Source organism: Canis lupus, chromosome 8 (genome assembly GCF_003254725.2).
Source record: "Canis lupus dingo isolate Sandy chromosome 8, ASM325472v2, whole genome shotgun sequence".
Lineage (NCBI taxonomy): Eukaryota > Metazoa > Chordata > Mammalia > Carnivora > Canidae > Canis > Canis lupus.
This window is the reverse complement of record NC_064250.1, coordinates 17,851,612-17,876,195: the sequence shown is the minus strand read 5'-3', so window position 1 is coordinate 17,876,195 and position 24,584 is coordinate 17,851,612. Positions and strand designations below refer to the sequence as shown.

The 24,584-nt window shown below is 35.5% G+C and overlaps 1 long non-coding RNA gene across 1 annotated transcript in view; it reads left to right on the top strand.

Moving 5' to 3' along the window:
- Window positions 1-24,584, top strand: part of LOC112657958 (uncharacterized) — a 66,307-nt gene that overhangs the window by 6,917 nt on the left and 34,806 nt on the right. Inside the window, exon 5 of the long non-coding RNA XR_003135361.1 lies at window positions 13,117-13,225. This is a non-coding gene — a long non-coding RNA (uncharacterized LOC112657958). The remainder of the gene's footprint in view (window positions 1-13,116; window positions 13,226-24,584) is intronic.

Below are 24,584 nucleotides of genomic sequence, written 5' to 3'. Positions count from 1 at the left end.
CTTTAAAACACCTCAGCCAAAAAATAAATAAGATATAAGATGGATATAAGATTGGAAATGAGTACAGAGGGGTTAATTATACAATTCTTTCTATTTTTATATGGGATTAAACAACTCCATAATTAAAAGTTTTTTAAAGATTTAAAAATAGGGCAGCCCCAGTGGCTCAGCGGTTTAGCACCGCCTTCAGCCCAGGGTGTGATCCTGGAGACCCAATCGAGTTCCGAGTTCCTCGTCGGGTTCCCTGCATGGAGCCTGCTGCTTCTCCCTTTGCCTGTGTCTCTACCTCTCTCTCTCTCTCTCCCTGTCTCTCACGAATAAATAAATAAAATCTAAAAAAAAAAAAAAAAAACTATAAAAAAGATTGAAAATAGAATATCTGAAGTACTCATTTTTATGATTTATATTCTAGTATGCCTCTCATCCTCATTCCCTTCAAAAAATGTCATATGCAGAATGAATGCCACAGCTGGCTAGTGAAAGACAATAGTTTAGAAAGTTTATAAAATACTGACTAGAGTCTGTTGGAGAATAGAATTAAGAGCTAATTTTCCTCTCCACCCAGAAAATCTCTCCAGAAAAGTAGAAGAGAAAGAAAAATTTTTGTTGGGATATAACAACGAGGAGCAGGCAAGAAATAGCATACTTTCAAAACAGTCACTTGATTTCAAACCTCTCTGCACTAACTCATCACTCCATGAACCCTCTCATCAAACTACAACAGAATGTAAGACACTGAATTAAAATAGCTCCTTTCCACATCAGCTTCATAAGGAATGTCTAATATTCAAACCAACAAAGGTTTTACTTTTAGAAGATTTACTCCATGTTTCCATAATGCTTACAGGAATAAAGGCTGCCCAAATATAGGAAATCAGCTACTGGGGCCCAGAAATTAAGCACCAGAAGTTAATTCCAGAGAAATCTTTGAACAGCACACACTATAGAAAGTTCCAGTTCTTCAAATTCTTAGTGCTAAGAAAACAGCAGAGAAAACTTCATAACATTGGATTTGGCAATGATTAATCTTGAGTGCAACACCCAAAAGCACAAGAAACAAAATAGATAAATTAGACTTTATCAAAATTAATTTTTTGTGCTTCAAATGGACACTATCAAGGGAGTGGAAAGGCAACCACTCCTTTGATTAACACATGAAAAGATGCTTAACATTGCTAATCATTAGGGCACTGAAAAATCAAATCAAATAACATACATTAAAATGGCTATTGTCAAAAAAGAAAACAAGTGTTGGTGAGAATGTAGAGAAATTAGAACCCTCTGCTTTGTTGGTGGGAACATAAAACAGCAAAGCCACTGTGAAAAATAGTACTGAGGTTCCTCAAAAAGTAAACAAACAAACCTAGAATTACCATATAATCCATCAATTTCATTCTGGGAATATATCTTAAAGAATTAAAGTAAGGTCTCAGACGTATTTGTATACTAGTGTTCATAGAAACATTATTCACAAAAACCAAGAAGTGGAAACAACCCCATGTCCATCAACAGATGGATAAAGAAAACATGATATATACATACAATGGAATATTATTTGGTCTTAAAAATGAAGTTGACATCTGCTAAAACATGAACCTTGAAGATGCTATGCTAAGTAAAACAGCTAGATACAAAAGGACAAATATTGTAGGATACTACTTTACGAGGTTATAGAAGAGTCAAAATCATAGAGACAAAGTAGAATAGTGGTTACCAGAGGCTGGAAAGAGAGGGAAATGGGGAGTTACTGTTTAATGGGTACAGACTTGGGATGCCTGGGTGGCTCAGTGGTGGAGTGTCTGCCTTCAGCTCAGGTTGTGATCCTGGGGTCCTGGGATAGAGTTCTGCATCAAGCTCCCCATAGGGAGCCTGCATCTCCCTCTGCCTAGGTCTCTGCCTCTCTCTCATGAATAAATAACTAAAATCTTGTTTAAAAATGGATACAGAGTTTTAGTTTAGGATGACAAAAGTGTTCTAGAGATAAATAGTTGTGATGGCTGCACAATGTGAACGTACTGAATCTGATAAGAGGTTAATATCCAAAATATATTAAAAACTCCTACAACTTAACAAAAAAGTCTAATTAAAGAAGTAGACAGAGGATCTGAATAGACATTTTTCCAAAGACATACACAGATAGACAATAGGTACATGAAAAGATGTTCAACATCACTAATCAGGAAAATGCAAATCAAAACTACAGTGAGATATCACCTTACACCTATTATGATAGCTATTATCAAAAAGACAAGAACTAATGTGTTGGCAAGGATGTTGAGAAAGGGGGAAATGCTCATGCACTGTTGGTTGGAATGTAAATTGGTACAGTCACAGTAGAAAACCATATGGAAGTTTCTCAAAAAAGAAAAACTAGAACAACTAATTGATCCAGCAATTCTACTGCTCAGGTTTTAGCTGAAGAAAATAAAACTGCTAAAAAGAAAAGATATATGAAAAGATATATTCACCCCTATGTTCACTGCAGCATTATTCACAACAGCCAAGATGTGCAATCTAAGTGTCCACTGATGAAGATGTCACACACACACACACACACACACACACACATTAGCCATTAAAAAATAAAAAATAAAAACTTCACCATTCCTAACAACATGGATGGATCTTGAGGATATTATGCTAAATGAAATAAGTCAGAGAAAGGCTAATACTATAGGGTCTTCACTTATGTCAAATATAACAAGACCAAAACTCATAGATACAGAAAACAGAATATTGTTTGCCAGGGGTTAAGGGAGTTTTTTTTTTTTTTTTTGGGGGGGGGGGGTTGATGAAATGAGTGAGGAGGAATCGAGAGGTACAAACTTCCAGTTATAAAATAAGTCATAGGGATATAATGTACAGCATGGTGACTACAATCAGTATTGTATTGCATACTTCAAAGTTGCTAAGAGTAAATCATAAAAGCTCTCATTGAAAGAAAAAATTTTTGTAACTACATATGATAAAAGATAATAATTAGACTTATTGTGGTAATAATCATTTCCCAATGTATACAAATGTCAAATCATCATGTTACAACATTAATTTCAGGTGTACATGTCAATTATACTTCAATAAAACTGGTTAAAATGGTAAATATCATATTTTGCCACATTAAATTTTTTTAAGTTATTAGCACTAGATCTTAGTAGCCCACATTAGATACCCAAATTTCATTCCCATTCATGCTCAGGGCCAACAAAAGCGGTAGCAAGCTAACCTCTTAGATTCATGTGGCTTAAATACAGGCTCTTAATGATTACTGGACACCACTCAGTCTTATATTGGCTCTGGATTAGGTTATTAGGTTAGTTTTTGCTCTGGCTTTACATTTCAGAGGCCCAATCTATCACTTCACCCTGGGTAGATGAACAAACAAGGAATGAGAATTCTAAAAGTATACCATCTCTGTTGGGTAAAGATGAAATCATTGTAAATTCAACAGTTCAAAAAATGTAATCAAAGAGGACAATTCTTAGACCTCAAAAGCACTATCTCTCTGGAGGCATGTCAACTAAGAAATCAAGGAAAACTAGTAAGATATAAAAATGGACTTCATTCCTACTATCATAGCAGGAACTACAGTATCATGAAAAAGGAAAGGTTAAGAAAGAGGTGGGTTGATAAAACTAGAGGAAGAAAGATTCTTAGAATAAAGGAAAGGTGTGCCTTGGTGGCTCAGTCAGTTAAGTGTCTGCTTATGGCTTAGGTCATGATCCAGGGTTCTGGGATCAAGCCCTGCATTGGACTCCCTGCTTAGCTGGGAGCCTCCTTCTTCCCTCCCTCTGCCTCTTTCTTCTGCATGTGTTCACTCTCTTTCAAATAAATAAATTAATTAATTAATTAATTAATTAATTTAAAAAATCTATCTTGAAAATAGAATAAAGGAGTCTAGACACATGCTAAAGGAAAAGTAATATAGACCAGAATAAGCAGATGTAAAACATAAAAAAAAGATCCACCAGCCCATCTTGAGAGAGGCTATCAGTTGTTTCCAGATCAGAGATGGTATGTATCTAGGGCCCAAAGACATTTATCAAAGGGTGAGAAGTAGAAGGTCAGCAAACAGATTAGTCACATAAGGCTCCAAGTTTCTGAGAGCTACAAGAATAAATTACATAAAATATAAACTAATTTAAAAGAAGAACACTGAAAGGATCAGTATACAATTTAAGAACCACAAGATATGTTTTCAGATAACAGGAGCTTCTTGGAGAATGTACATGAGCTCAGGAATTTAGAAGTCTAAATTCTATTTGGACAGCCAAATAGAATAAAAGATTAAGTTAAAGTATGACTTAGATGTTGATCTGATGGGAGACCATCTTTTGATGTGATTGTCCAACTCAGGATAGTGAGGTTTGTTCCAATAATAGATGCTTTTGGCCAACACACAACCCTTTAATTTCATCTTTTACTATGAGAGACCCCAGAAATAAAATCTAATGTTTTTAAAAGACAGAGGAAGATGGCAACAAAAGAAGAGGACCTGGCTTTTCCAACACACACAAAAAAAGGCGGAGACTAAGAAAAAATGCCAACATGGAAGAATTCATCCCAAATGAAAAAATAAGATAATGTCATGGTCATGCTCAGAGATCTAAGCAAAATAGATATAAGTAATACTCCTGATAGAGAATTTAAAGGAACAATCATAAAGATACTCACTGGGCTTGAGAAAAGAATAGAAAACATCAGTGAGACCCTTATCACCAGAGGAAAAAGTTAAAGAATCCATCAGAGATGAAGATGTAATAAATAAGATTGGAAACAGGCTTGATGCAATGAGCAGCAGGCTGGAAGAAGCAGAGGAATGACTTAGTGACCAGAAGATAAAATAACATAAAATAATGAAGCTAAACAAAAGAGAGAAAGAATTCCCCAACACAAGAATTGACTTTGGGAACTCAGTGACTCCATCAAACATAATAACATCCGTATTACAGAAGTCCTAGAAGAAGAGAGAGAAAAGGGGGAAGAAAATTTATTTCAAAAAGTAATAGCTGAAAATTTCCCTAATCTGGGAAAGAAGACAGACATCCAGATCCAGGAGGCATAGGGAACTCCCATCAAAATCAACAAAAACAGCCCAACATCAAGACATCCTAAATTTACAAAGCATAGTGATAAAGAAAAATCTTCAAAGTGGCAAGACGAAAGTCCTTAACTTATAAGGGAAAACTCATAAGAATAGCTGGAGATTTCTCAACAGAATCTTGTTAAGCCAGAAAAAAAGTGGCATGATATATTCAATGTGCTGAATGGGAAAAATCTGCAACCAAGAATACTCCATCCAGCAAGGCTATCATTCAGAATAGGAAGAGATAGAGTTTTCCAGATAAAAACTAAAGGAGTTCATGTCCACTAAACCAGACCTGAAAGAAATATTTAAGAGGACTCATTGAGCACTAAGGTGAGACCAAAAGTGACAAAGACAACAAAGAATCAGAGAAAATCTCCAGAAATAAAACATTGCCATAAAAATGGCAATAAATATATATATCAATAAGTACTTTGAATGTAAATGGACTAAGCATTCTAATCAAAACACTTAGGGTATCAGAATGGATTAAAAAACAAGGCCCATCTAAATGCTGCCTACAAGAGAATCATTTTAGATCTAAAGACAGCAGTAGATTGAAAGTGAAAGGATAAAGGAACATTTATTATGTAAATGGATGTCAAAAGAAAGCCAGAGTATCAATACTTAGACAAACTAGATTTTAAAGCAAAGACTGTAACAAGAACCAAAGAAAGGTGCTACATAATAATAAAGAGGGCAATCCAAAAAGAAGGTATAAATATTGGAAATATTTACAATTAAAATATTACAATTACAACACGAAAGCACCCAAATGTATAAAACAATAACAAAGGAACTAATTGATAATAATACAAGAATAGTAGGGGCTTAACACCCTGTTTACATAAATGGACAGATCATCTACACAGAAAGTAAACAAGGAAATAAGGACTTTGAATGACACACTGGACTAAATGGACTTAACAGATATATTCAGAGCACTCCATCCTAAAACAGCAAAACACACATTCCTTCAAGTGCACATGGAATATTCTCCAGAATAGATCATATATTAGGCCACAAAATAAGTCTTAACAACTACAAAAAGACTGAAGTCCTACCATGTACCTTTTTTGACCACAACGCTATGAAACTAGAAGTCAGCCATAAGAAAAAATCTGGAAAGACCACAAATATATGGATGTTAAATAACATGCTACTAAACAATGAATTAGTCAACCAGGAAATCAAGGAAGAAATGAAAAAAGTACATGGAGACAAATGAAAATGGAATTGTTTGCAACCTTTGAGATGCAGCAAAAGTGATCCTAACAGGCAATACATACCATACAGGCTTACCTCAAGAAGCAAGAAAAGTATCAAATGGTCTAACCTCACACCTAAAGGAGCTAGAAAAACAACAAGCAAAGCCAAAAACCAGCAGAAAGAAGAAAACAATAAAGATTAAATTTAAAGCAGAAATAAATGATACAGAAACAAACAGAACAGATTACCAGGACCTGGTTCTTTGAAAAAATTATTGATAAATATATACCCAGACTTATAAAAAAGAAAAAAAAAGGACCTAAATAAACAAAATCACAGGGGTGCCTGGGTAGGTTTTGTTGGTTGAGCATCTGACTCTGTTTTGGCTCAGGTCGTGATCTCATGGATTGTGAGATCACATTCTCTCACTCTCAAATAAGTAAATCTCTAAAAAAAATAAAAATCACAAATGAGAGAGGAGAAATAGCAACCAATACTACAGAAATTCAAACATTGAGAGTATTATGAAAAACTATATGCCAACATATTAGACAATCTGGAAGAAGTGGATAAATTCCTACAAACAATACAAACTACCAAAACTGAAACACGTAGAAATAGAAAACTTAAACAGGCCAAATTACCAGCAAAGAAATTGAATCAGTAATCAAAAGTCTCCCAAAAATCTAGGACAGACAGGTTCACACATAAATTCTATCAAATATTTAAAGAGGTTAAATACCTATTCTTCTCAAACTATTCAAAAAAAAAAAACAGAAAAGGAAGGGAAATTTCCAAAATTTAAAATTAGCAATAAAGTTTCAAATAGGAGATGAGAAGTGACAAAAACAGACCCCTCTGGCCCCATAGCCACACCACACACCAAATGTAAAAGCCAGTTAGAAATAATTCCCTGGATGGATATTGTTTTCCCTCATTTGAGTTTAAGTTCATAGATCCTGGATTCTTAAAAACTGGAACTGACACCTAATGCAGGGAAAAAAAAAAATTTCTCCCTGCCTACCTTCTATTCCTTATATTCCAAGTGAGTTTAGTAGTAAAATAGGTTGAACTATGTGAGAAGCTAGCTAGAATTTTTGAAGCTAGGTATTTTGTTTTCTGTGTATTTTGTTTTTTTATTTTATGGGAGAAGAAGAGCACCATCATATAAGTGGGTAGCTTCTGACTCATCCCTATCATGAACTAGGGCCCCAAAATCCCTATGCATGGGTTAAGGAATAGTGGATAAATTATGGGCAAAAGGGCATACTAACATAAGCCAAGAAACAATAGAAGAAAGAAGGTGTGGGCCTCTGAACCTCCTATCATCACATATTGAGACATGTTGGCATCTGGGCCCAGGTTCTACATCCCAGTGAAGGGACTGCTCTTTCCTTGCCCAGAAATTCTTGTCAATGGAACACAGAGGCTGCTTGGTACCAAGCAGTCTGAATTTGTAGGGCCAGCTACATACAGGAGTTCACTGGGAATACCTACTACTTGGCAGATAGAGTCCCTGGGCCCTATATCAATCTCACCTGTCAGAGAAGAAACAATATAGTTTCATGGGAAGCAAAGTTGGGTGTAAGCTTTCTTATGAGAAGAAGAGGGCCCAGTCCCAGATAACTAGTGTTTCCAAGCAATTCTGCTCATTGAGCCACATAGATGAGGTAATCTTGTGATTCCACTGAATCTCTGATCTCTTTAGAAGTGACACATGAGACAGAATGATTCCTCTTCTGAGGCTCTGAAAAAGCTACACCAAATCAAGATGGTTTGGTGTATAGCTGCTAAGATACCCCTTCTCATCTTCCCATGCAAACCCCTCAGCTAGGACTGATCAACTAAGAAATTGGAAAGCATCAATCTTTAATTTCTTTGGAATTCTAATCCACATCAGCAAGAAAAGTTGACTTTCCATTTTAAATTTAGCTTTCTCATACTTCAATTTGCAATTTTGCTGGCATATTATAGAATAACTCCCTTGTCCATTTCTTTCTAAATGTCTGAGCAAGCCTTAGACAGTGCTAGCACTTAGCCATTGATTAAAACATTTTGATTAAAATTATTTTCATGTGCATTAGAGAATCCAAATTTTTTTTTAGAATTAACTGAAAAAATTATAGTCAGTTGTCCCACTTTTTAAACTCAAAGGAGAATTTTGAACACTAATGGCTAAATACAGACATAAGCTCTGTATTTATGAGATCTTCAGCCCCCATTACAGTAAGAGACTTGCTAGTTAGATCCTAACCAGAAATAGTTCATCATGTGCCAATTAGGCTGGAAAGATAGTAGTGTAGGCTAGAAGAGAAAGAAAGATTAGTAAAATATTTTGGCTGCCAGAATGCAGCTAGATTTCTCTAGCATCAAAATGTTCATGATTTCTAAATCGGCACTAGATAAAAATAAATTATCTATGAATTGTCTAATAGTCCTGACTGAATTTCAAAGTCAAATATAAGATTATCCACAATTTCCCTTTCCTTATTTAAAATATGTAACACTCCTTAAAAATACATCTGATTAAATCATGTAAGAAACACACGTAAACACACCAAATGTGTTTGTGTGTGTATGTGCCTACGTTAATTAGAAGATTAGAGATACCAATGTTTTCACAAATATGGGGGGGAAATAACTGTGCTATAACCATAAAAATGTGTTAGGTTAAAAAAATATTAATCCTTTTAAAAAATATACAAGGTTTATACTTAGCTATGATTATTCACATTTAAGTATTCATTTTAAGTTCAGTGTGATTATTGTAATAAATACATTTTATTTCTTGCAGTTTAACTAGAAAAATTAAGACTAAGGTCTTATAAAATTAAATTGATAGAATACTACATTCTCATTACTAGGAAATGCCAGTACTCTGTTAGACTTTCTTATAAAAAGAAAAAGTATTTGTTTTTCATTTTTAAGTAACAATATGAAGAACAAAGAGATAATCTAACACATTTTCACTAAGAAGTTTTGGTAAAAGCCTCAAATTGTCAGAGACTATTACCACAAATGGGGCCTGGCATTTCAAAGAAAGAAAGGATTTAATTTGATTTCGAAAGATAAATTGAAATAGAAACCATGGAGATGGAAATCTTGTAATCTTACTGAAACAGAGGAAGGTTCTTCATAGTAATTATTTTCATTTTTAATGTACTGCATTTTGAAAAGAAAGCATTATCTGTATACCTAACAAGTGAGAGAAGGGGAATCAGCATGCAGGTTTGAAAAATGTTGCAGAAGTTCACTTAAGCTATTTCGAAAACTGGAAGATATGTTTTCTTTGAGGTCCCTAAAAATGTAATTCTAAAGAGTAGGTTTAAATTAAAAATGCCAGGTTTATAACAGACCTAATTCCTCCAAAATTTTCTTCCTTTCTCCTTTAGTGACACTTGTGGGACATTTTTCTTTAAGACCAACCAACTCCACTGGGATGCTACAATCACAGTCAAAAGCCAGGGGCAGCCTGGGTGGCTGAGCAGTTTAGCGCAGCATTCAGTCCAGGGCCTGATCCTGGAGACCCAGGATAGAGTCCCATGTCCGGCTCCCTGCATGGAGCCTGCTTCTCCCTCTGCCTATGTCTCTGCCTCTCTATCTCTTCTCATGAATAAACAAATAAAATCTTAAAAAAAAAAAAAAAAAAAAAAGCCAGGGTTACGCTCTGGTGTGACTGCTCCTCTAACTTGAAGGTGAGGCACATTAAGTGAAACTTTCCCCCAAACCTTCAGCAAGTCCATTTTGGAAGAGGTCTAGAGAGAAAAATCAAAGAAATCATTGTCCAAAAGAAACATGAGGAGGAAAATACAAATAGGGTATTAGTTTGGGAAAAGGATAAATTCATTTGTGAGTCTAACATCAAAAGATTAAAAAATGAATTCATTACTTTCAGATTCCCAAAATACCAACTTTTGAGATGCACCTAAAAGGGAGCCAACCACCACTCTTATGCCCTAAGCACAGGAAAGCAATTGGAGTTGAAAAATTGTAGTCATTACTTTTCAACTGTTTTAAAATAATACAACTGTCTTTAGACATTAAATATTCAAGTCACCATCTTTAAATTTTTCCTTCTTCTACCCACTTGAAAATTATGATGTAGCAAGAAACAGATAGAACATCCCAATATTAATAAGAGACAATGAGCAAGTCATTTAAAAGGGAAAGGACGTGGTTATATCAAAGTCATACCCTGTGCTATACTCTATCATGTCTTAAAATTAGAGAACCAAATAATATCTAGATTTCATAGTGGTTAGTGAGTTTGAAACGGTTAAACAGTAAGACATAACAAGTACAACAGCATCCAGGAGATGACACAGGCACATGAGCGAGGAACACAGTCACAGAAGAGGCATGTAGAAGCATACAAGAGAGGAAAGGATAAATAGTAAGGATACCAAGAAGTTGATGAGCATAACATCAAGACAAATAGGGAACATCCCATAGCACCATAGAGTATGATCCATATTCTATGTCCACAGTGTAAAAGATGAAGTAGGGAGCAGGCTTTAATAGCTACAATTTGATGAATGAATGCCTACTGCATGCCAGACATTATCCTAAGCATTTTATATACATTTCATTTGATCCTCAAAACTACTCTGCAACCCAGACATTAGTAGCTCATTTTATAAAGAGACTGAAATTTGAACTTCTTAAGGAATTTCTATCAAATAGTGCTAGCACCAGGGCACCTGGGTGGCTCAGTGGTTGAGCATCTGCTTTTGGCTCAAGTGGTGATCCCAGGGTCCTGGGATTGAGTCTTGTATCAGGCTCCCCACAAGGAGCCTGCTTCTCCCTCTGCCTATGTCTCTGCCTCTCTCTCATGTGTCTCTCATGAATAAAATCTTTAAAAAAATTAGTGCTACCACCATGTGATTCTGACTTCACTGGATTTTCCCAGGATATCATGTCCTTTTTTTTTTTTTTTAAGATTTATTTTTATTTATTTTTTTTAAAGATTTTATTTATTTATTCATGATAGACAGAGAGAGAGAGAGATTATTCATGATAGACACAGAGAGAGAGAGAGAGGGAGAGAGAGAGAGAGAGAGAGAGAGAGAGAGAGAAGCAGAGACACAGGCAGAGGGAGAAGCAGGTTCTATGCAGGGAGCCCAACGTGGGACTCAATCCCAGGACTCCAGGATCACACCCTGGGCCAAAGGCAGGCGCTTAAACCGCTGAGCCACCCAGGCTGCCTGGATTTATTTATTTTTAGAGGAGCAAGAGACAGTGTGTACAAGCAGGGGGAAGGGCAGAAGGAGAGGAAAGAGAATCTCAAGAAGACTCCCCACTGAGCCTACGGCCCAGTGTAAGGCTTGACCCCATGACCATAAGATCATGACTTGAGCCACAATCAAAATCAGAGGCTTAAGCAGGGGAGCCACCAGTGCCCCAGGATATTATGCTACTTTTTAAAGGCTAGCACTATGGTAGCATTTTGCCATGTGTAGTTATACTACATGTTAGATTTCCACAGTTTAAGATTCACTAAGTATATTTCTCCTGTTGAATAAGTCGGGTACCATTGCAAAATGAAAATCTGTTTTGAGAATTTTTAAAAATTATTGTTTCCAAGCAAAGAAAAATCCCTCCTAAGAAGTATTTTAGAAGCATAACATGGAGAGAATAAATTTTTCTACTCTTTTTAATAGGGCTTAAAGAAGCCTGAAGTAGCTTTCCTGTTGCTTCTCTTTCCTCTACCCTCCACAACACTTTTAGTGGCCAAAATAAGAAATAAGACATCAGGGAATAGAAAAGATGCCTATTTTTCATTATAGTTATTCAGAAATTTTTCCAAACAAAACATAGTAAATAATCCACATCGAGAAAACAAGCATTTCCTATTATTTAGTAGAAAAAAACTTAAAAACAAGTTTCTCACCAAAATTTTTTAAAAAGTTAAATTGGTTTATTTACTTGATTTATTGACAAACAAGGACTCTTTCAGTTAGGTTAATGGCAAACAGTTTTGTTAGGCTTATAATTCTGTTCATAATAGGTAAAATTACAGAGTCCATAATATGGTCAAATCATTTTCTCAAAAATGTAGTAATGGCAAAAGTGTATTGAAATTAATAGATCCCAATCCTTTCTTAATGCATGTAACAAACAAGATACCATTACATAAATTGATAAGTTATATTTGGAAAACCATCCAGAAATTGAGAAAAATGAATAGTCATAATGACTGAATAACAAATACTTTTGTCAGTTGAGGTTTTCTCCATCCCTCTCAATTCTTGGCTTTCAAAAACACAAAACAAAACAAAAACTGACACAAACCTAATAAGTTGTTGGCCAATTGCCAATTTAGAAATAACCTTTAATGATAGATCATGGCGTGATTTTTTTATATAACTTGTAAGTAGGTCATTTGATTCTCTGAATTCCTATGTCAGCTAAAGTCCAATCAAAAAGCAGAAATAAAATTAGATATTTCAAGCATTGGTTTCATTTTTGTTAAAGCTATTAGAGGAAAGGAACTTGATGCAGCTTTCTGCAGTTATGTCTGAGTTACTACAACCTCCAGAGTAGATTTACCAAAGGAAGAGGTAGATTTGCCTAAACCTAGAGGCTCAGAAAAGGGGTCTCATTGGACTAGTGCATAGACCTCTAGGGAAGAGGGGTTATTCTGCAACCATAGTATCTCTTAGGAGGAGTAGGGCACAGCAGGGTTGGTTTTGGAGTACCACAAACACACACATACACACAGACACACACAAAACAAAACTAGAAGATCAACAACCAGTTAGGATGTCACTGATAAGTACAGAAAACTCAGGAATACCCTTTCTCTCCCTCTTCCTTCCTTCTAGTATCCCCCTAGAACCCAGCTGGCAGAGGGGTCTGGGGAATGCACTATTCTGAATCCCCACCTCTGCACCCTACAGAAAAAGAGGAGAGTGAGTTTAAGAATAAGAAACAGTAAGTAAACAGCACTTGTTGTTATAAGAAAACTCTATAACAAAGCTATTCTACTTTATATGAAGGTCTTCATTTGTCATACCTATAGAAATGGAAATTAGTATTCTTTATTCTATAAGTAATATTCATTTACAGGTATAAGAGAAATTAACTCATTAAGATGCATTTCCAATAAAATTCTGAATTATTATTATCTCCCAAGTTGGTCATTTATATTTACACTGCTTTGATCAATTGTGAATTTGATGATAATCAAGAAGAAAATTTAGCATTTAGAACCCTGTTGCCACTGGAAATTTAATTTCACTTGTATATGCTTTCATAATTTTCTGCAAACAAAATATAATCAATGAAAGACTTCTCTAAGTATAAATCTACATTACCTTAGGAAAAAAATGGAACAAATGGAATAGAATACAAGTTCAAAAAAGGAAAAGAAATGATGTAAAACTTTTGACTACTGAAGTGAATACAATCATTCATGTATTTCTAAATTACAGCTTAACAATGTTATATCTAAATTTCTTGGATAAATTTAAAAACATTTATTGGAGGGACACCTGGCCGGCTCAGTCAGTTAAGTGTCTGCCTTCAGTTCAGGACATGATCTTGAGGTCCTGGGATCAAGTCCAAATTGCGCTCTCTTTTTAATGGGGAGTCTGCTTCTCCCTCTGCCTCTGACCCTCACTCTCAATAGTGCCCTCGTGTGCTCTATTTCAAATAAAAAAAAAATCTTTAAAAAAAAAACATTTATTGTATACATGTAATTTTTATTTGAATTGGCAACATTTATAATATCCTGAAAACTTGTATGTGGCTACCTAAATTTATTTTTTAATTTTAGATATGTCTAAAAACATGTGAGAGGGGCCCCTGGGTGGCTCAGTGGTTGAGCATCTGCCTTTGGTTCAGGGCATGATCCTGGGGTCCTGGAATCAAGTCCTGAATCAGGCTGCCCACAGGGAACCTGCTTCTCCTTCTACCTGTGACTCTGCCTCTCTCTCTAGCTCTCATGAATAAATAAATAAAATTTTTAAAAATGAATAAAGAAAATAAAAACATGTGAGAGCATAGTTTTTGTTTTTGTTTTTTAATTTTCTTTAGAGATAAGCAAGCAAAATGTTCAAAGACCCCAGAAGTAAATAGTGTGTGTTTTTTTTAAAGATCATGACCAGGATCATGAACTGAGCCAAAGGTAGATGATTAACTACTGAGCCACCCAGGAGCCCCAGTAAATAGTGTTTATATGATTATTCCCTGGTAGTGTGCTCCTCTTTACATTTTCCAACTTCACATCCCTCATCTCCCATTCTTCCCTATAGACCTTTTTTCCCTTTCTACTCTAATTTCTATTCTCTTTTTGATTAAAAAAAAAAAAAGTCTCCTTTTGCCTATCTTCCTCACTTTGCCTACCCACTCAATGTAGTAAGGGAAATTTGTCATCTTATCAGTCGAGAAATATCACCAACTTTCTAGGAGTCTCTTCTCACATCAAAGCTTTTGACCTTACTGATGTGTTATAATTCCAGGAGAAGGTCTCAAGATGAGAAATTAAAATGCTTAAACATAAGTACTGTAAGTATATGAATATCAATATCCTTGTAAGACAAGACCTTTTAAACAGCTCCTTAAAAAAAAGACAATGAAATTTAATCCTTCAAGAATAGATTAGTTACTATAATAATCAGAAGAACAAATTGGTTCTATTAAATAACTTGGCAGTTAATTAGCTTCAGTATCTGTCTAATTCCACTCACCAAAACCTGCCAAATGAGAACTGTCTGAAGAAGGTGAAAAGTTGCAGGATTTCCAGAACCGCCTCAACCAAGAAGCAACAGTGGGTAAATGTCATTTATAGTAAAACTTTTAAGTATCAGTCTTTCAACTCTCATTTTTGTCCAGATGATCTATTCAATGGAATTTCAAATGTAATTATGTTGTAGCAGCTAAATGTTTATCATTAATATCAATTCAACTGTAAATTTTCTAAACTATTTATTTGCTGAGACAAATAAATTTACTCAAAACTATGTACCAGAATATAAGCATTTACATCTTAAATTTTCTTTAACAAAAAAGTAAGACTATACTACTACTTTACATGACAGTTCTTTTTCTGCAGATAGTTGCACCTTGAAGCAGGGTAACATATCACATTACATCTTGCATACAGAGTGTCAAGCTCAAAAATTCATTTTGTGGCAGCACAATAGGTAATTTCTCAATCAGATCTTCTCACCACATCCAAATAGGGAGGTTAGAAATAACCATCAGATGTTTTAATGCTGAGACTATACAATCTTCACCAGAAGGTAAAAGGTAAAATGGTCTAGGGGTCTATAATTCATTTCATTATAATTACATTTCATTGCCTGTGGCTTCTCCAATAATTAAAAGCACAGTGTCAGTATTAAACAAGAGCTGTGAAAAAAATGTCAGGTACCTCAAAGAAACATCAAATTATAGTAGGAAATTATGTCAAAAGTTAGCTCCCTGAGTGAATACCAGAATATCTGCAGGAATATATGCACTTGTAAAAGTTTATAAAATGAAATCATCTGTGCTGAGATTTTCAAATTTTGTCCACTTTAGGTCAAATGGGTATATAAAAAAATATTTCATCATGCACCTCTCCAGTGGTTAGCATTTTAATATTTGTTGAATGAATAATCAATAGCACAAAAATGTCATGACTGGAGTGAGATTGGTATGCTCTCAGAAGCAAAATACTTCTAAGTATTTGGGATTGAATCTCTTTTCAAGTTAATCCCAGGAACTTGTTTTTATGAGATCATATTTTGTTCACATTACTTTACTCGTTAAACTTCAGTTAATGGAGACACGAATTTTAGGAATTCCAAAGCAGAGATAACCAATAATCTTTTCTTAGTGGAAGCAAAAAATTGGTAAACAGGAATATTCTCAGAAGAGATTCACTAGACTGAGGAAATGCTAGACACTTGAAACCCAAAAATTAAGGTATCCCCCACAATAAAATGTTTAACAGCTAAACAATGAATCACTTGCTTCCCCCTACACACCCCAAAAAAGTCAAATGTCATCTCACCAAATATCCTGCAAGCAATACATTCTTTTCCCTATCCATTCTTCATATTCTCTTCCCTGTAACTCATTAGAAAGAAATTAAGCATGAGCTGTTTGGCTTTGTATCTCGTTGAATAGTAAAGAACTAATGTGTAGATTCTGCTTAGACAATTGATTTTTTTTCATCTGAGCTTTTTGTAAACAACTCACTAAACATGTTCCACATTGAAGTTAGTTGGTTTAAACTCATTTTAACCAGTGTTATCTGGTGTTATGGTAGACAAACTCTCAGATCAGTGGTTAAGTTTTTAATAATTATCTTTTACTTAAAACTGTTGCATTTGCCGACTTAAGTTGTACACAAAACAAGTAGGTTTAGGCTTTAACCAGGTTTCCAAGAGGCAATGCAAGGATTATATTAAATGCTCTCTTGGTTCTAAGCACCTTAAATAGCCTGTGTTCTCTATGTACTAGATGTACCATTTCAGATTATGCATTTAAAAAAATTAGTATTGCCCATCTGTCTCTGAAGGTTGAAGTATATGCTATGCTATGCAAATCCTCCCATTCTCAACCAAGACACTTATTTATCCAGCTACTGAAAGTTTCATCTGTTTATTGTTCACACTCACAGTTGAGTCTTTCCTTCTGAAGTACCCTCCTCCAAATGGTGCTTCCTTGGCTTCTGGAAAGATGGCAAAGTAGGATTCTAAGCTCATCTCACTTAATGGACATACTTAGATAACAGTCACATCAGTGCAACTAACCCTGAAAACAACTTGAGGAGTAACAGAACAGTTATTTCTAGAGTAGAGGCCAAATAAAAAAGGATGGTAGTTATGGGAACCACAGTTCCCGTTAGATTAACCACAAAAAAAAAAGAAGGACATCACAAGTACAGAGAAGGTAGAGGAGCAGCTCTCACACCAGGAACCCCAGACACTGGGACCTGGGCTGGGAAGACAAGTCCTCAAACATGTGTCTTTGAAAATGACTGGGGCTTAACTTTGCAAGTTTTTACAATCAGCGAGGCTTGAACTATGGGAAAGCTGAAGGACAATAAGAAACAGAGTCCCCATCCTTAAAGATAACAATCTCATTGAGATACAGCATAGAAGCAGCAGTTTGAAAAGCACCTAGGTTGTAAAGAACTTTTATTTACTAATTTCAGGATGTGCACTAGAGGGGCAGGGATAATTAGACTTCTTTCTCCAAGAACAAAAGATTTGGTAGTGCCATCTTCCCCACCCCCAACCCAAATAGCCAGACTCTTATGGGAACCAGTACAAATACCCTTCACCAATCTTGTTAATACTGTGTACCCTTCCGCCCCCTTGTGGATCTGTTCCATCCAACCCATCCTACTCTGCACAAGTACCCCTAAAGTAATGCCTGCTACATCACATCCAGCAAGCAACCCCTGACAGGGACCAGCACAACTCCAAAGTGACTCCTGCCCCAAGGAGAGGAACTACACACATCAGTTCCACTGCTGCCCCAGAAATGGGCTGGAGGCAGACATCTGATCTGACTGACAGCCCCACCCACCAATAAAAAGCCACTCAAGGGACAAGACAGGAGGAACACCCTGAAGGTCAGTACTATGCAGCCCCAACAGACTTGGGACAGGCATCTGGTTTAACTGCAACTGTACCCACCAACAAAAACCCCTGAGGAAACAACATAGGAAGAGTGTCCTGTAGTTCCAGTGACCATAGCCCCAGAAAAAAGGCTAAACACAGGCATCTGCTTGAACAACTGACACTGACCAACTATAAACCTATAGTGGCCCCAGGCTTGCCCCTTAACAGCACAGTGACCAAACCCTGCCCACAACAGGCAAAGTGGGCAATTGCAACCAACTAGACTGAAGGCAAACACAGCTCAGTGACAACAGTAAGGCACACACAACCCATATAGCGGACACCCCTGAAGAACCTGGTTCTAATGAATAGAGAACATTGTACTACAGGGCATAATCACAGAACCTCTTCTTCATAAGGCCATTGCTTTTAAGATCAGGAGATGTAGATGATTTTCCTAATACCTAGAAACAGAGTTAGACAAAGTGAGAAGACATAGGAATATGTCCCAAATGAGGAAACAGGACAACACCACAGCAAAAGAGCTAAATGAAAAAAAATAAACAATATGCCTGATAATTCAAAGCAATGGTCATAAAGATGAACTTGGGAAAGTGGTGGAAGATCCATGTGAGAACTTCAAGAGATAGAATATATAAAAAGGAACCAAAGATAAAGAATCATTGAAATTAAAAGTACACTAGAGGGAATCAATAGCATATTAGAAGAGGGAGAAGAATGGATTAGTGATCTGGAAGACAAGGTAATGGAAAGCACCTGAGCTGAACAGCAAAAAAATAAAAATGAGAATAGGCTAAGGGAATTCTGTAACATCAAGTGTAATAACATTCACATTATAGAGATCCCAGAAGGAGAAGAGAGAAAAGGGGGGAACAGAAAATGAATTTGAAGAAATAATAGCTGAAAAATTCCAAAATTTGGGGAAGGAAACAAATGCAGACCCAGGAGACATAGAGAAAACCATCCCCCCAAAAAATTCAACCCACAAAGGTTCATACAAAAACACATAAATGTCAAAAAGTTAGTAATAAAGAAAATTTTAAAAGCAAGAGAATACAAACAAGGGAAACCCCAATAAAGCTATCAGCTGATTTTTCAGCAGAAACTTTCCAGGCCAGAAGAGAGGGTATGATATATTCATAGTGCTATAAAGAAAAAACCCTACAACCAAAAATACTCTACCTCAGCAAGGTTATCATTCAGAATAGAAGGTGAGATAAAAAGCTTCTCAGAAAAACAAAAGTTAAAAGTTCATAATTACTAAATCAGCCTTACAGGAAAGGTTAAAGGGCATTATTTGAGTGGGGAAAAAAAGCCATAATCAAGAAAAGAAAATTAGGAAAGGAAAAAATTTCACAGATAAATACAAACCGAATAAAATTAATTATTTATAAAACCAGTATGGAGGTTAAAGCACAAAATTTATAAAAATCAATTATATCTATAAAGACCAACCAAGGGATGGACAAAATAAAAGTATGACATTATATGCATAAAACTTTGGGGTGAGGGAGTAAAAATATTGTGCTTTTAGAACAGGTTCAAACTTAAGCAACCAACTTAATATAGAATGTTATATGCATAAGATGTTATCTTTTAACCTAATGGGTAACCACAAATCAAAAACCAGTAACAAGGGCACCTGGGTGGTTCAGCAGTTGAGTGTCTACCTTTAGCTCAAGGCATGATCCTGGGGTCCCAGGATGGAGTCCTGCATCAGGCTTCCTGCATGGAGCCTGCTTCTCCCTCTGCCTACGTCTCTGGCTCTCTCTCTCTCTCTCTCTCTCTCTCTCTCTCTCGGTCTCTTAAATGGATAAATAAAATCTTAAAAAAAAAAAAGGTAACAGACATGAAATAAAGGGAAAGGAATCCAGGTATATCATTAAAGAAAGCCATCAAACCACAAAGGGAGAGAGCAAGAGAAGGAACAGAAATACTATAGAAACAATCATAAAACAACTAACAAATAGCAATAAGTACATCCCTATCACTAGAACTTTGAATGTAAATGGACTAAATGTTCCACTCAAAAGATGTAGGGTAATAACAGAATGGATTAAAATAAGTAAATAAGTAAATACATAAATAAATAAATATAACTCCTCATTATGCTGTCTACAGGAGATTCACTACAGACCTAAACACATATGCTGAATGAAAGTGAAGGGTAAGAAAAACCAAAATTTTTCATACAAATGGAAGTGAAAAGAGAGCTAGGATAACAATGCTTATATTGGACAAAAACTATCATCAGACACAAAGAAAAACACTACATAATGATAAAAGGAACAATGCAACAAGAGGATATAACAACTATAAATATTTACACTTTTAATATGGAAGCTCCAAAATAGAACTATTAACAAAGAAGTTGCCAGTAATAGAACAGTAGGGATTTTATATGCCCCATTTTCATCAATGATACCTATTCAAACAGAAAATCAACAGAGATTGTAGTTTTGAATGACACATTGGACCTGATGCATCTAAAATATACTCAGAGTATTCAGTCAAAAAAGAGCAGAATGTACATTCTTTAGATGCACATGGAACATTCTTCATAATAGATCACATATTAGGCCACAAGTCTCAAACTCAAAGATTGAAATCACGTCATGTATCCTTTCTCACCACAATAGTATAAAACTAGAAATCAATCACAAGAAAAAAAAAATCTAGAAATAACAAATAGAAGCTAAATAACATGCTATGGAACAATGGGTCAGCCAAGACATCAAAAGAAATATAAAAAATACATGGAAACAAATCAATATGAAAAGACAATGATTCAAAATGTTTTAGATCTTCTAAGAGGGAAGATTATAGCAATACAGGCCTACCTCAAGAACCAAGAAAAAAATCTCAAACAACCCAACCTTACATCTAAAAGAGCTAGAAAAAACTAAATAGAAGGAAAATGTTTAGAGCAGAAATAAATGAAATAGAGAATAGAGCAATCAATGAAACCAGAAGTAGGTTTTCTTTAACAAAACAAGATTAATAAACCTTTAGTCAACTCATCAAAAAAAAGATAAGCAGACTTAAAATCAGAAATGAAGGAGAAATAACAACTGACACTATAGAAATACAAAGTATTATAAAAGAATATAATGAAAACTTATATGCCAACAGACTGGACAACCTAGAAAAAATGGATAAATTCATAGGAACATATAACCTACCAAAACTGAAGCAGGAATAGAAAATTTGAACAGACCAACTAGCAATGAAATTGAATTGTTATTTCAAAAAACACCCAACAAAGTCCAGGACCAGAAGGCTTCACAGGTGAATTTAACCAAACATTTAAAGAAGTGTTAATACTTATCCTTCTCCAACTATTCCAAGAAACAGAAAGGGAGTAAGACTTTCGAATTCATTGTGTAAGGCTAGCATTATTCTAGTACCAAAACCTGATAAAGACACTCAAAAAAAAAAAAAAAAAAGAAGAAGAAGAAGAACTACTACAGGCCAATATCTAATGAACATAGACGAAAATCCTCAACAAAATATTAGCAAACTGAGTCCAACAATACATTTACAAAATAATTCGCCACAAAACAAGTGGGGTTTTCTCCATAGATGCAAAGGGGTTCAATATTCATAAGTAAATGTGATATATCAGATTAACAAAGTAAAAACCATATGACCATTTCAACAGATGCTGTAAAAGCATTCAACAAAGTATAACGTCTATTCATGATGAAAACTCTCAACATACTAGGTTAAGCAGGAAGATACTTCAACATAATAAAGGTCACAGCTAACATCACACTCAAAGGGGAAAAACAGAGCTTTCCTCTCTAGAATAAGGAGTAACACAAGGATGCCCACACTCACCATTTTTATTCAACATAATACTGGAAGTCCTAGCCAGAGTAACCAGACAAGAGTAAGCATGCAAACTGGTAAGGAAGAAGTGAAACTTGCTATTTACAGATAACATGATAGTAAAGATATAGAAAACCCTGAAGTTTCCACCAAAAAATTACTAGAACTGATAAATAAATTCAGTAAGGCTACAGGATACAAAATCAATGGACAGAAATCCGTTGCCTTTCTATACACTAATAATGAAGCAACAGGAAGATAAATCAAGGAAAAAATCCTACCTAGAACTGCTCCTCAAATAATAAAATACCTAGGAATAAACTTAACCAAGGAAGTGAGAGATCTATACTCTTAAAACTAGAAAAGACTAATGAAAGAAATTGAAGATGACATAAACGAATGGAAGGGTATTCCATGCTTATAAACCAATATTGTTAAACTGTCCATACTACACAAGCCAATCTACAGATTTAATGTAATCCCTATCTAAATACCAGCACCATTTTCCACAGAACTAGAACAAACTGTCCTAAAATTTGTATGAAACCACAAAGACCCTGACTAGCCAAAGCAATCAGGGAAGGGGGAGGGAAGCTGGAGGTATCACAATCCCAGATTTCAAGATATACTACAAAGCTGTAGTAATCGAAACAATATGGTACTGGCACAAAAATACACACAAAGATCAGTAGAACAGAGAGTCCAGAGATAAACCTATGTTTTTATTGCCACTTAATCTACAGCAAAAGGAGGCAAAATATACAATGGAAAAAAAATGGTCTCTTCAACAAATGGTGTTGAGAAAACTGGACAACTTTCTTATATGAAACACAAAAATAAACTCAAAATGGATTAAATACCTAAATGTGAGACCCAAAACCATAAAATTCCTAGAAGAAAACAGGAAATAATCTCTTTGACATTAGCTGTGGAAACATTTTTCTATATGCGTCTCCTCTGACAAGGGGAACAAAAGCAAAATTAAACTATTGGGAAACTACACCAAAATAAAATGCTTTTGTGGAGCAAAGGAAACCATTAACAAAACAAAAAGGTAATCTACTGAATGTGAGAAGGAATTTGCAAATAATAACCAAGATATAGGAAAAACTTATACAACTCAACACCAAAAACAAAAACAAGAAAACCCAAAATAATCCAATTTAAAAATGGGCAGAAGACATGAACAGACATTTTTTTCCAAAGATATCACAGATGGCCAACACATGAAAAGATGCTCAATATTACTAATTATCAGATAAATACAAACCAAAACCACAATGATAGGTCACCTGATACTTGTCAGAATGGTTAAAATAAAAAAACACAAGAAATCCCAAGTGTTGGTAAGGATGTAGAGAAAAAAAGAAACCCTGATGCACTTGGCGAGAATGCAAATAGATGCAGCTGCTGTGGGAAACAGTATGGAGGTTTCGCCCAAAATTGATAGAACTGCCATATGATATAGCAATTCCACAACTATTTACCCAAAGAAAACAAAAACCCCTATGTTTATCATCACATTATTTACAATAGCCAAGATATGGAAGCAACCCAAATGCCCATCAATAGATGAATGGATAAAGATATTTTTACATAACACACACAAACTATTCCTCAGCCATAAAAAAAAAAAATTGAAATTTTGCCATTTGCAGCAACGTTAATCAACCTAGAGGGTATAATGCTAAATGAAATAGGTCAGACAAAGACAAATACCAGAATTTCACTCATATGTGAAATTTAATAAACAGGAAAAAAAAAGAAAGAAAGAAAAGACAAAAGCAGACTCTTAAATACAGAAAACTGGTAGCTGCCAGAGGGGAGGTGGGGTGGAGTGGATGGGTGAAATAAAGGAGATTAGGAGTACATTTATCTTGATGAATACTGAGAAGTGTATGGAATGTTGCATTACATTAAACACATGTAACACTGCATGTTACTTATATTTGAATTAAAAAAAGAAAAAGAAAAAAGGTGCTTCCTTGCCTAAGGTCCTGTCCCTCTCCCTGAGACAAATTTGCATCCACAGCCACACCAAGCAATTGCTATTTACTCAGTCTCTGTTATTACAAGATCCTATTATCCCCACTACTATCAAGGAGCCCAGTCCTTTAACAGCAGTTCTGGACCACAGAAAAGAGAGCTTCTCAGTGATGCTGAACAGAGTGTCTTCTGAGCCTCTTGCAGAAACATAGTGAGCTGGTGGGTTTTTTTTTTTTGTTTGTTTGTTTTTTTACTTTATGTAGTATATCCACCCTAGCATGCTCACTTCTCTGAGCCTTTTCTATCACCTACCATGATGATTCTAGGGTTTCTAGTCTGGTCCACTGATAAATTAGGCCATATAACCACCTTAGACCAATGAACCCACTTTATGGAAAAGAAGGGCATATGTCCCCCCAAAATCTGCTAATCCTATCATACATTATACCACCCAGGAGCTGCTGGCTTGATAAAACAATGAAAGAGCCTTTGGAAGGAGTATCTTAGGTACCATCTTGGAGAAAATACCCTATGACACATGGACCCATCATCCAGGATGCAAGTATACCATCAAGTTAATGACCATTATTTTGCTGCTATGTTGCCAACTCTTGGAAAATAGTCAATAGAACAAGGGAGAGAAGCAGAAATTACCCCACTTATCATCATTCCTAGGGACATATTTGGGAAAATCCATGCTTCTTGTGCTACAACTCTAGGATCTGTGGACCTATAGTTCCTACTTCCACCAGGGCATATGACAAGAGTTCCATCAAGTTTTTAGCTATATCTGCCGTCCAGTCTTTGTGGTTTCTTGTGTCAGAGGACCAACAGGCGAGGAAAGGAGTCAGCATCCTGGTAGTGGTACTTTATTCTGACCATCCAGGCTACAG